At 43.6% G+C, this 13,582-nt stretch overlaps 1 pseudogene; it reads right to left on the bottom strand.

Annotated features, from left to right (window-relative positions):
- Nucleotides 1–252: 252 nt before the first annotated feature.
- LOC107523887 (epithelial splicing regulatory protein 1 pseudogene) lies at nt 253–1,935 on the bottom strand (annotated as a pseudogene).
- Nucleotides 1,936–13,582: the final 11,647 nt, after the last annotated feature.

Raw genomic sequence — 13,582 nt, 5'->3', positions numbered from 1 at the left:
AGGTTGGGACTTTCAGACTCACCTCTCAATTCTGAAAGGAGAGAGGGTGTAACTGGAATTAATAATCCATCATACCTATGTGATGAAACCTCTACAGAAATCCCCATACTATGGGGTTCAAAGACCTTCTGAGTTGGTGAACACATCCAAGTGCCAGGGAGGGTGGCACATGCCAGCTCAACAGGGACATAAGCTCCTATGCTCAGGAATCTGTGTATCTCTATTTATTGGTGTCCTTTACCATATCTTTAATTAAATAATAAACTGGTGAATGTAAACAAAAAATGCCCCCATTAATACAAAGTTCATCCCTTCAGCTGAACAGTGAGACTTCAAGATATCTCTCCTTCATGTTTTGTATTGTTTTGTTTTTAATCATACTTCTGTGCCACCACAAATGCTTTGTCTACAGACTTCACCTGGATAAAGGCATCTCCTGATGGGGAGTCCTGGTGATTCAATACCATGTGAAGCTTGTGATATCTATGAAAAAATTCCCACAGAAAGTCCAGGATGTCCTCAATTGTATCGATGTGGGAAGACCTTGAAGGTTTACACAGTCTCTAACATTTGTATAGGGCAAAAATTGCTGAGGTAGTACTGGAATAAAGGGAGGGTTAGAGTGGAATGAGAGGGGCTGAGGAGAACTGATTCAGCATCTGCTGAACGTCACTTGCTATGCTCCTGAACAGTTCAATGTGTCTTTTACCCAAGTCCTTATGCTTCCTCAATGTGTTCTGCGCATATTCCTCATAAGCAAAAAGAACATAGTATCCCTTGTTAGGCTACTGGTTAGGTAAGAAGGAGGATGCCTTCCTCCCCCCTAGTTTGAGGCTATGTTGTCCAAAGAAGGCCACCACTTCATCAACTGCGGCCACGAAAGGGAGCCCCACATGTGGACAAAGACTTGGTTTTCCTTGGGGAGAAATTGGGATACCTCACTGGAGGCACCACCAGCAATTTTAAGACAATCTTTACTTGTTGCTTTGTAAACACAGTATACCGGCTCTCCATGTAATCTTTGTGCCTCTGTAGTGCTAGGTCTCTGTGTTCCTCACTCACAAACCCAACCAGAGCTTCTCCATTCCTTCAACCCTGGGCATTCAGACACAGCGCTGAATTGCCTTTGGCAATATGAATCCTTTGAAGAATTTTGCAATATCTTGATCCACAGACTGCCATGATAAAGCTGGAGCCCTGATTACAGTTCTGTCATCAATAGGTTCTATTTTGCTCCAAGGGCCACTTTCAATTTTGTAATTTACTCTCTCTGGACCTGAAAATTTGTGATAATAAGGCTGTGAAATCACTGCTAAAGTTGTATTCTCCATATCTGCAACTTGAGAGGCTCCACACAGAAGGCTGGGTTATTCTCAAAATTTAAACACTCTCATTGCTTGCAGCATCCAGTTTATCAATATCAGGTACACCAGGGCAACAGTTGTTGAATTCTTTTTGAAGATCAAAGAGTAATAGAAGGCAATAATTCTCAGAAGTGTCAGGATGCAGGATTTGCCATCTGTACATCAATACAGAGACAGGAGAGGGCCTCTACCCTTCAGTTCAGTACATTGCTGACTGGTTCAGCTGTCTGAAGGCTTGGTCTAGCTGTGGTGTCAAGTACAGATGTTGACCTTATCTTAGTTTTTTCTTTACAATCCTGTGTCAGTTCCAAATGATCCCATCTAACTAGTACTTCATGCAACAGTCCGTCCCACCTTCATAATGGCCAGGTCCATAACTTTCCATAACATCAGGGTCATCTGCTCCTCATGCAAGCCCAGCTTGGCCCCAGTGTTCCCAGTAGTTATTCCAAAAAGCACACCATGTAATCTGGAGACACTGTCATGATGGTAGGTGGGGATAGAAGAGGGGTCAAGAAGTGGTGGGATGGGGTGGAAGTGCGAACAAGAAAATTTGTGCTAAGAGAAAAAGAAAGAGCCCGCCTCCCCCCACCCCTTTGACTAACTTGGTGCAGAAAACAACCACCCACCCAAGTCCACACCAGTCTTCCACACCCTGGGCAGGAAGCCCACAGCTGCCAGTCTCAGGGGCCTGTGCCAGATAGAGAATGTGTCACAGCTCTGAAGTAGCCATACTCCTTCCAGCAGCTTGAGCTCCAAGCCACTGACCTCCATGGGCCTCCTCAGGCCCACCTGGCTCTGCTGCTACATCTTCCTAGGCAGCCCCATCCACCACTTCACAGTACTAGTCAAAGGCAGTTCAAACCCCAACTTGAGGTTTGGGAAGCCAGTGGGGCACCTGGACCCAGGGGACACTGCTGCTGACTCGTACAGACTCACACAGCATCCCCAGCCTCAACAGTCTGCTGCAGTGCACACAGCTGTCGAGCAGGATTAGATGTCTACCCGTAGGGGCTCCAGGGAAGAGAGGCTTCACAAGCTCATCTCACCCAACCTGGGTGCGCGTTCCCCAAAGCTCCTGCAAGCAGCCACCTCAAGGCTGGTGAGAAGTGAGGACCAGGTGGAACTGACCTGAGCTCTCTGGCAGGGCTGAGCATCACACCCCTGACCCTGAGCCATGGGCTGGTGCCACTCAAACCCACCATGCTCTTCCAGAAGACAGCTGACGGCCTGCGGGATCTGCATATGCTGCACTTGCACCGACTGCACGACGGCCCTCGTGTGTGTCCTGTTGGTATGGCACCCAAGGGCCCAGCCAAAAAAGGTGGTATGCATGCTGTTCCCCAGCTGCCCACCACCTGCTGCCCCCTGGGTGGCTTGGTTCACCTGCAGCGCTTGAGATTATTGCGGAGAGGGGCCCGTGGTAATCCCCCAGGACCTACTGAGACTTCCATGAGCTGGGAGCAAGGAAAGCATCGGCTCCCAGAGCAGCTCAGGAGAAAGGTGACCCCAGACCTTCCCAGGTGCATCCTGGGGTGCTGTGCAAGGAGCTGCTAAGGACTATAGACACCTTGCAGGGCTGAGAAAGAAGCCAGGTCCCCCCAGTAGGTAAAACCTGATGGCCCTCAGACCCAGCCCTGGGCGGTGTTCCAGGCAGGCTCCGCTGTGGGAAGCATTAAGAAGATGGGTCCCCAGGCTGCCCCAAGCCAGGCAGAGCACTCAACACACCCCGCCCCGGGTGTTCCACCGGCCAATGGTGCCAGTGGCCCTCCCCCCAGCTTCCGGAGGGGAGAGGCCAGCTCCCCACCACATGCCGCCTGGAAAGCAAGCTGAAGCTGGGGCTGAGCCTGCCCTGCAGGACTCAGAAGCTTGGAGAAAAAAACGCTGGAGATGCTGTTGGCCACCAGCACCCCTGGCAGCGTACTGCCCACCGGAGCCCAGTCGTGGGCAGTGGGGAGCTGTTGCTGACCCTCTGTGAGGTGGGGAGTCCAGGCTGAACTGGACACCTCGCTCCCGGTGATCACGCTCCTGCTACCAGCCGAGGTGGGCTCCCTGCACACCAGCGAGGTGGACAAGCCCGTGCCCATCGAGCAGGTGCCGCCGCAAACAAAGCCGGGCTGCGCCTCCCCGCAACGACGTGGACCTGCGCCCGGTGTCATCCCGAGAGTCGGCGCAGCGCAAAGCCCTGCCCACGGCACCCGCACCCGGGCCCCCAGCCGCTCCGAACACAACAGCGCCCCGCCCCAGGGTGTGGCGGGGGTCCTGGGGCCCGAGGACGGCGAGGCCCTGCCCCTCTGGTCGGACTCGGTGCCCCTGCCTGCTGCCCCAGCACCACGAGCTCGGACGGAACACCAAAGGCTGTGGGCTCCCGCACCGCAACACGCTGCCCCACCCCCTCAACTTCCTCCCGCCAGCGCGCACCCGCCCGGCACACGCGTGCTGACCGCGCAGGGGGCCGCTCCGTTCCCCGAGCCGGCCCGGCGGCCATGGCGGTTAGCCGCCCCTGCCCAGAAAGTCCTCAGGCCCCTCGAGGCCCCTTGGCAGCAGGCCGCCCGCCTCCCTGTCCCGGTGTCCCTGCACCCGGCCTACCTGCGCCGCGGCGGCAGCGTGGACTTGGCGGATCAGTTGACCTTGGCGCGGGCGCGCGCCTTCTGCTGCGTCACCAGCGGCCAGGACCAGCGCAGGCCTGTGCGCGGTCATGCACCTGAGGCCCGCGAGTTGCAGCGGGAACGTGACCTCCGGGTGACCCTGGTCTCCACCTTCACTTGTCCTGCACAAGCGGTAGGCGGAGACCTGCTGGGCACTGCCCAGGCTCCGGCATGACGCACGGTGTTGGGCAGCAACAGCCCTGGGTCTGTGCAGGCCGAGGGCCCCAGCCGAGAGACGGAGCTCTGACCTGCCACCCACCCTTCGTCCCAGAGTCTGCCATCGTCTTGAGAGTCACTTGCGTCGGAAATAAGGTACTCATCTCAAATAATAATAATAATAATAATAATAATAATAATGATAATAATGCCCCCGGGCAAAATGTTCACATATCCTGTGCATGTTAACCCCCTGCATGGCAAGGGGGACTTTAAAAGTGTAACGAAGGTTAAGAATCTTGATGTGGGGAAATTATCCTGGATTATTAAAATGGGTCCAAGCTAATGAAGATGGAGAAACTTCCTTGATTGTACTCAGCCAGAGAGAAATGTGATACCACAGAAAAAAGTCAGTTTCTGGCTTTGAAAATTGTCCCCTAGAGCCTCCAGAAAGTAATGCAACCCTGGCAACACCTTGATGTTAGCTCAGTGAGAACCATGTCATAATTCTGACATATAGAACTGGGAATTTAAAACAACTTGTTTTAAATTGCTAAATTTGTGGTAATTTATCACAGCACCAACTGGTATAATTTAGCCTTGGTCATTAGGGTCTGGAGCACAGCTGAATTTGATATTAAATGCAGTGGATGTACCTGATAAACACTGAACTGTACTTTATCTATGTGAGAAAGTAAAGGTGTATAACTAACATTGCACAGAAAAGGGGAAGACATCAAGGACAGTCGTCCTTTGTTCTTTTGCTATGCAGCATCTGAATAGTCTGGATAAATCCAGCAAAAGTTGAATGTGGGTCCTAGCCTTCAAGTATAAAACACTAAATGAGGACAATATGCCTCGTCTAAGAATCAGTATTTTGGAATGAGCAGGAACCCAGGAAGCACTAGGTACGTAGCCTTGAAATGTCTAGATCCTGCAGCATGGCCCCAAATTTCTAGTAGGTGACATCATCCATAAGAAAATTTCTTGGATTTATGATGTTTCTTTAACCTGTGCCCCATTCCATTGCTATGGCTGGTTAGCTAGATAATATATTCTATGGACTCTCTGATATCAGTCTAATAACACTTCAGCAGAAATTATTTTATATTATTTGATATTAAGAATATTAACTGACAGATATCCTCCCTCTCCCATCTGAACAGATCTCCAAAATTCTTAGTGACTGTCCTGCCTGCAGATTCAGGAGTGTGCCTTAACTGGCTTATATCAATTACTACACCTAGGCCTTACTATGGTGGTTGGTCAATGTGTGTGTGTGTTTATGTTTTATTCTAAATATGGACAGATATAATGGAAAACTAAGCTGGGAATGGGACTAGGGAGTGAGAGCAGGATGAGTTACATATTTGCAGGCCAAGAACAATACTGTACCTGGAAAAGAGAAGAATAAATGCAAACAAAAAGTGCATTTCTAAAGACATCAGAGACCAATGGAAGCAACAAGGACCAGATGCACTAAAATAATAGGGAGAGAAAAGCCTTCTGAAAGGAACTAATGATTGCCAGCTATTTTATTGCCTCTGGGAATTTGCCAGATATTGGCATGAGCTGTGTTTCTATTGGCCCTAGTAGACAGATTTTACAGGGGAATGAGGAAACAGCAGAGATTTTGACTATCTTGTGATGCCAGCATCACAGATTGGGAACTAGATGTTCTGGTTATGCAGTTCTCTAAAACAAATCATTCCAAAATTTAGACTTAAATTTAGATTTAAAACAATGGCAATCATTTAATTTTCTTAATGATTTTTAGATAGTATCAGCTGGGTGATTCTGGCCCACAGCAAAAGTGGAATCACATTATATGAGCTAGAATTGGAAATCACATTATTTTGCTTTTGACATACTCTATTGGTTAAAAGAAATTCCTGTGCATTTTCAAGGGGAGGGTACATAGATCCCACCCTTCAGTGGAAAGATTATCAGCATTACATTGTATGAAGAGCATGTAGCATGGGAGATATGGTTGTGGTCATCTTTGGGAAGTACAATCCGCCACACTATAATCTGCCCCCAAGCCAGACACAGGGTGACTTTTCAATATGAGGCATGTAAAGTGGCAACGGAAAAGGGTCAGGGACTAGGCCAGAAACGTGGAGTGAATTCTCTCACATTCTTACAGTGCTTTGGAGACAAGGTCTAGCTAGGAGGAAGGCGCCTACAACAAAGCCAAGACTGGTCTCCCCTAAGTCATTTAGCCAATTTTAAGCTGCTTGGAGCGAGGTTATAAATTAAGCTCAGAATTTTTGGAGGGTAGGATTCTCAGTGCTGAGGAAAGAACCCCTAAGGCTCAATTAAAAACCTGGAAGGCACCTGGCTTAGTCCTTTCAGGTGGATATAGCAAAATGCCACAGACTGGTTAGCTTATAAACAAGAAAAAATGTATTTCTCGTAGTTCTGGAGGCTGGGGGTTCAGGATCAGGCTGCCAGCATGGTCAGGTCCTAGTGAATATGTTCTTCCAAGTTGTAAACTGCCAACTTCTTGCTGCGTCCTCACATAATGGAAAGAGCAGCTAGCTTTCTGTGTTCTCTTTTAAAAGGGCACTAATGCTTTTCAGGACTTAATCACCTCCCAGAGGCTGCACCTCCTCATACCATCACCTTGGGCATTAGGCTTTTAATACATGAACATTTTCATTGACTCTTGAGCTATTGCCCAAGAGGTTGGGTTCTTGTTTGGTCTCTCACTTGGAAAGCTCCTTTCTGGTAGATTAAACATTCCGACCATAGCAGAACGCATCTGCAGAACTAGGGTGAAGTAGAAATGCCCTGAGTCTAACAATACCTACAAACCAGCCCCAACCCAGCTCAATTTCCTATTTATTAAGGTGATGTGTCCTTCTCTCTATCTGAACAGAAAAAAAGTGCATGTCCTTACTCATGAAAGATATCTTAAGCCTCTACAGCCAATTCTATACACCGTTGTTGCTTCTACATGTGAATATATCTATTAAAAACTTCCAGTCTGAATAATTGTGTTAAAAACATCTTCTTTCTCTTCCCATAAGTACCAGAGGGCATCCCCTTAATTGCAAAAAGTCACATCTAGAGAAGTGCTAGGAATTTTGAGTCCTACCAGTCTAATAATCCTTTGAACTATAAATTTCTGTGACTGACAATATTTGACAATTGGAACCTCTTGCAATAGGTGGCAGCCTCCTCCTTGAGGATTTGGACTCATTATCTACCTGGCATGGTTACCAGACATTTATTTTCAAAAGCCGCTATTAGCTCATTATTAAACTCTTGTATAAACTGAACACATGAACCATGGAGGTCTTGTGAGTGACAAACACCAGATTCTTATTTTCTGGTAGATGGACTTAGAATCAAAGATTAACAAGGAACGTAGGGCCCCAAAATCTAGCTAGTCAAGTGGAATAGTTATATTCAAGAACACAGCTGACTTGGCCCCAGTGGCCCCTCAGTTTTATATGAAAAAGTGGCAATTAGCTTATTAGGCAAACTTCATCCCCTACTCCATTGACAGAAGCAAAGCTGCTGGCTCAGTGGGACCCTTGATTCACACAGCTTCCCCTAAATACCTGGCCTGGCTCACTGATGTTTTGGCTGAGGTGAAACTTGATGGTGTCCACTAGGCAGCTGCATCTGTTCAATCTCAGCATCAACTATGCAGAACCAAAAATGATGTGGGTTCCCTGTTTAGTGGGCCAAATCCAAGGCTGTTCTCATATATCTGGCCCATATTCCCCCGATTAACCTTGTTATACATATTTTCACTAGCCCTTGAGCTTTTGCCCAAGAGGTTGGGTTCTTACTTGGTTTCTCACTTGGAAAACTCTGGACTGATATATTAAAGACAACATTCTTGGGAGATGTACATGGTAGAAACAAATCATGACTATGAATCAGACTCTCTGCATCATTGTCATAGAGGCTCATAGTAAAGGCTTTTTTATTTGAAAAGATAAAATGGAGTCCAGCTTCTGATCAAGATACTTTAATACCCAGATTATCAGCACTTCTGTCTGTAGTCGTAATTGTACCAAACATGGCAACAGAGTCACTATCCTAAACTGGGAACGAAGTATATAAATCTGTGTTGTCAATGTAGAGGTAAGCAATGCATGCCAGATTTGTGACTCCTGTCAAAAGCTGGTCCATTTGTCTCATGACTACATAGTGCATACTGTGGCCCCTGCTTATTCTTGACATACTGACTGTACCAGAACTGTGACCACTCTCACAACTATTAAGTGGGGCCATACCAAAATTGACACTTTTTCATGTTATTTGCTGCTGTTCAGTGTGATTGGCTGAGTTGGGCCACATAATTATGACACTTGAAACTAAACTGTGTTGTGTGTTCAGCTTTCTGGGCAATCTTCCATATGATAAATATGCTCTTTTTTTTTCCCTCCACAAAAGCCACTCAAAAATCAACTGGTAATTCATGTTTTTGATAGACTTTCCACATACCCTAACATCCACAGGCATTCGGTACATTTAGTATTCAAATATCCTCTTCAAAATGCATTCAGATAAGTTTTGACTCTGTCTCCCTCATCTCCTCTTAGCCTACACACATTGGTAATGGTTTCATCATAGAATGAGCTTAGAGAGGGACTATCTCATCTTAGTCACTCTCTTAATGATGATAAGAATGAACAGTATGGAATTTTATAATACTTATGTTGAAAATTTGGAATTTTATCCTACTCGTTATTGGGCATGATGATTCTTTCTCTCCCCACAATGCAACCCTAGGCTGGACTGATTGGTACATGCTTCAGTTGGCAGCTCAGCTATAAGATGGCAAACATATCTGGTTCAGCTACCTGGCTTCTCTTGCTGGCTGTGTGATACTAAATCATAAGGAAAATGAGCACTTGCTTATGTACAGTGATTGCCAAGCCCCTCCTATCATGTCCCACAAAGTAAGGGACAAAATAGATGTCTATACATTTTATCAAAATTCCATTTTTTCCTCTTGCACTCATGCTTTCAGATGAAAGAACTGGTTTCTAGTAAGTACTTATTTAAAATATACAAAACTATGGCTACTGGAATGGGATATGTGGATTCGGGAGCATTAGAAGAGCAACAATTCTAATATCTGGAGAGGAAACATCTGGACTTATAGGACTGTGAGGGGGCACTAATGATCTTTGTCTTTTACCATCACCCCTGGAATCTGGAATCTTACCTATGATGGAAAACACCCTTGTGTGGTTCTCTCAAACCACTGAAAATCCTTAAATGTAACTGACTGCCGGTTCTCCCATCTCCAGCCAACTGTGACCAGAATTGATCACCATTTGCCTTAATCTAACTGAGATGGGCATTGGAAACAGCAAGAGGTGGCCCCTGATCCTGCACAACTTGTGTGAAATACTTGTCAGCACCTCCAGTTGTATTCCTCACCCGTATTTTCGTAGCCATCTCTCAGACATTCTATAAAGAAGAAAAATGCAATATTGCTGGTGAAGTGGACAAATAGGACAGGTTGAAATGAAGGCCTTTGGGCATTCATTCCAAAAACAAGGACTAGACTCAGCCATTTTAGCTGAAATGGGATCTGTGAAGTTTACCATCTGATTGGAGAGGCACTTTGGAACACTGTTGACTGTCCCTGATTGATATAGGCCCCACATGGGGTCCCTAACAATTGTCTTTTTTTCCCCCCAGTAGAGCCATGTGCACTCTTGGGACTATATTTTCTTCCCCCCCGAAACATGGTGACTTGCATGCCTTAAGAAACTTGCATGTATTTTAGAAAACATCACCAATAGATCTTGCATCCCACAGTTGACACTGGAGATCTCTCCAAAATGAAAATTAGCTACCCTTTGTATGTAAACATCAGCTTCTCCCTCCCACATCCTCCAAGACAGAATTCTTAAAATAATTACTTGGAGCTTAAAACTCATTTCCCATAAAAATAATGTTATTAAAATAATAACAAAATGCAAGACATGTATCTAATAATTTAACTGGGTCTGTAACTAATAACTGGCACCTTAGTCTTGGGTTCAAAGAGTCCTGTGCCATCAAGGAAAGAAAGAGATATCATTAGTACTCTGGGTTCAAGACTGACCACTGAAAACAATTCAAAATATATACAACTCACCTCTGGCACTCAGAACCAGGACTACCATAAGGCATTCACATTGGACATAAAATTTAAGAAGGTATCAAAAAACTCAGAAACTAAATTCATAAGTTAATGCAATATTTTTATTTAAAAAATACGTTAGATTACCCCGGCAAGGTGGCTCAGTTGAATGGAGCATTGTCTCATAAACAAAAAGATTTCAGGTTCCAACCCCGGTCAGGGAGAGTACAAAAGGCAATGGATCAATGTTTCTCTCTCACATCAATGTTTCCTTCTCTCTCTCTTCCTCTATCTAAAAAAGTCAATAAACATATCCTCCAGTGAGGATTAAGATAATAATAAAGATAATAATAATGAAAATACATCAGATTGACAAGGTAACTGGCACTGGATTTTAATAAATAAAGTTTATTGGGACACACATGCATTTTTCTCGTTCCCTGGCAATCAAATTCTTAAAATTTAGCCTCTTATGTTGCTCTAAAATTCCTCCTGGGCACAATTATTTGGGAAAGGGATGGCTGAGTAAGAAACTTTTAAAGATGTGTGCACTCACCTGAATATCTTGTTTTTTGGGTTTGACAGTATATCAAAGTGAGGCACACATATTAAGGCATTGCCAAAGGGAGATGGATGGCCTCTGGGCCCATGGAGTATTTGTATTTAAACACATAGGGAGGTCAGCTCTTCTAAAGAATCAACGAATCCTTTAATCTATAGCTGGTTTCAATACATAAAGTTAATATTTTAGGTCCTTAATATTTCCTGGCTGCTTTTTCTGACCTCACATATTTTCTAAAAACCTGAGTTCATTTCTGAGTTGTTGCTTTGTTTTCACCGCGTTTATCACGACAAGGGCAGCAGCAACATCTCTGACATGCGGCGTGAGGGAGAGGGCACTCATTATATCACTCATGGTTGGGCGACTGTTTTTAATTTAGTACTTTATTTAGGTAAGTCCTATATATAATACCTATTTCTTACTGGAAACTCCTCGCTGGTGTTACTGTGCACAGTGTTGTGATTACAGGTTTGCTGTAGAGCATTCCTGTTACAAAGCCAGGGTAATGGCACAGGCTAGAAATCTCATGAAATGCTGCTTGGTAAACAAAAAATGAAAGGCCTAATATTTTTCTACTACTAAAGATTTGTTACTTTCAATACTAGAAGTTACTACATTAATATTAGTGAAATAATACCCTTTCCAGTCCTTGTTTCTAAAATGGTGAAAACTCCACACGTTCTTACTCAGATTATTACATTTATATTGGATTGTAAAGTAATCATCCTGGCAACAAGTGGTAAAATAATTTTTAAAGTGCAGAGACTTATATTGCATGTCAAATGATTATTTTCAGGGAGCAAAATTCAAATTCTATTTGTTATGCAGCAGGATGGTATTTTATGGTAATGGAAGACACTAGCAAACAAGTCTTAGTAAAGTTTTAAAAATTAGACAGTTCTCTGCCCGGTCGGTTGTGGCTCAGAGGTTGAGCATCGACCTAGGATCCAGGCGATCAGGGTTCGATTCCCGGTCAGGGCACATGCCTGGGTTGTGGGCTCAATCAATGACTCTCTCATCATTGATGTTCCTGTCTCTCTCTCTTCCTCTCTGAAATCAATAAAGATATAAAAAAAGAATTTAAAAAATAAATAAATAAAAATAAAAATCAGACAGTTCTCTACCTCTGAACACTACCTTTATAAACGATCCATCAATAGCTGTTGCCAACATTCTGTCTTCACACTTATCTTATTTCCCCCCCTCTCATTTTGTTTTGATTCTGGCCGTTCATGTTGCTCATAACAACTCGAGATGCTACAACTTATAGAAGCCGACATACTTAGAATCACCAGTTAGAATACAGCACATTCTCAGATTGAATCGTTTTGCACACCCTACTCCAGTGACCAGAAGAAAAATTCTCCATCCATCTTTATAGCCTTAGATGATGCAGTTTAGAAAACACAAGAGAGATTCATAACAAGGGAGAGGAGTCCCTACTGAGGAAGCAGAGGTTCTACATGTTCCCAGAAACTAGAAACTTGTACCAGACTAAATATGACAATATTAAATATTAACCACATTATTTGTAGTTAGAAGATATGAAAGAAGAGGAATATTATCCATAAATTAAAATGAAACAGTCAGTAAGTAAGATAAGATGAAGGACTGCCTGGGAAATCCATGCAAGTCTCCCTGAGTTACTTTGGAAGTACTTCACAGAAAGGTTCAAGTGTGGCTGCTTCTCAAGAAAAGGAGTAAGTGAGAAGCCTGAGTTGACCTCAGGAAGCAAGATGGAACAATCCGGTTGGGACAGCAACGTTAGCTTCATTTGAGGACCAAGAATTCATGCAGAAATGACTCAGTCTATCAATTTTTTGCCCGAATTGACGAAATTGATAAAACTGTAGCAAGACTTAAAATTGATACTTCTTTTCGAAACATTTAGTGTTGAGGAAAAAATGGCATTTTATTCTTTTGGGTAAATGAAAAAGTTACAGACAAGTACAAACCAAGTGTAATGTAATCATATGGGGCAAAGAAGACTGCAATCTAAAATCTAAAGTTGCCCTCTTGTCACAAAGCTTCAGTTTTTTTGGCTGAAAAGGAAGAGCTTTTCCACCTCTACAATTAGGAGATTCCGATTGGAATGCTACATGACCACATTTCCTGGAGCTCTAGTTTTCTCCTTCAGTTAACACACTGGGAAGAAAGAGCTGACAGATTTTTTTGAAGCCAAACTTGTAGTGTGATATTTGTGCCATTTCTTGTCTATAAATTGTATCATTTTCTGTTATATATATTTTTCTCTATGGGTTCTGCTGACTAATTTATAATTTATGGAAGCTATACACATCTCCATCAATGTCCACTGCCGTGCAACACTGTTTTCTATAAGGAATGATTCTATAGGATGTTTCCGGTATTGCTATAATATTTTTAAAACCCAGTGTTAACAATGGATATTCTTTAATCTACATTCAATAATAGCTTGTTCTATTGAAAAATGGCTGTTTCTGCAGTTTTTTAAATTCATAGTTCAAATACAACCTTTTTATTTTTCTGTATAATAGAAAATGAAAACCTATTAGCTTTAATAGGAAACAGAAATCCAGACACATTCTTTATCTGTCAAGGATTTCTACAGCACAGGTTAAAAATAGAGAAAAAAAGTTATAAATAATAATTTTCCTATGATCTGAGGGTAGGTAATTATTTATCTGCTTACATATCTATTTACTTTCTTGACTATTGGAGTCTATGTGGAATTTTCACTTATTCTTAATATTAAGATTCTAATAATAATAAA

Source organism: Miniopterus natalensis, chromosome 5 (assembly GCF_054644295.1).
Source record: "Miniopterus natalensis isolate mMinNat1 chromosome 5, mMinNat1.hap1, whole genome shotgun sequence".
In the NCBI taxonomy this organism is placed as follows: Eukaryota; Metazoa; Chordata; class Mammalia; order Chiroptera; family Miniopteridae; genus Miniopterus; species Miniopterus natalensis.
Note: the sequence above shows the minus strand (reverse complement) of the source record. Positions and strands in the feature narration are given on the sequence as shown.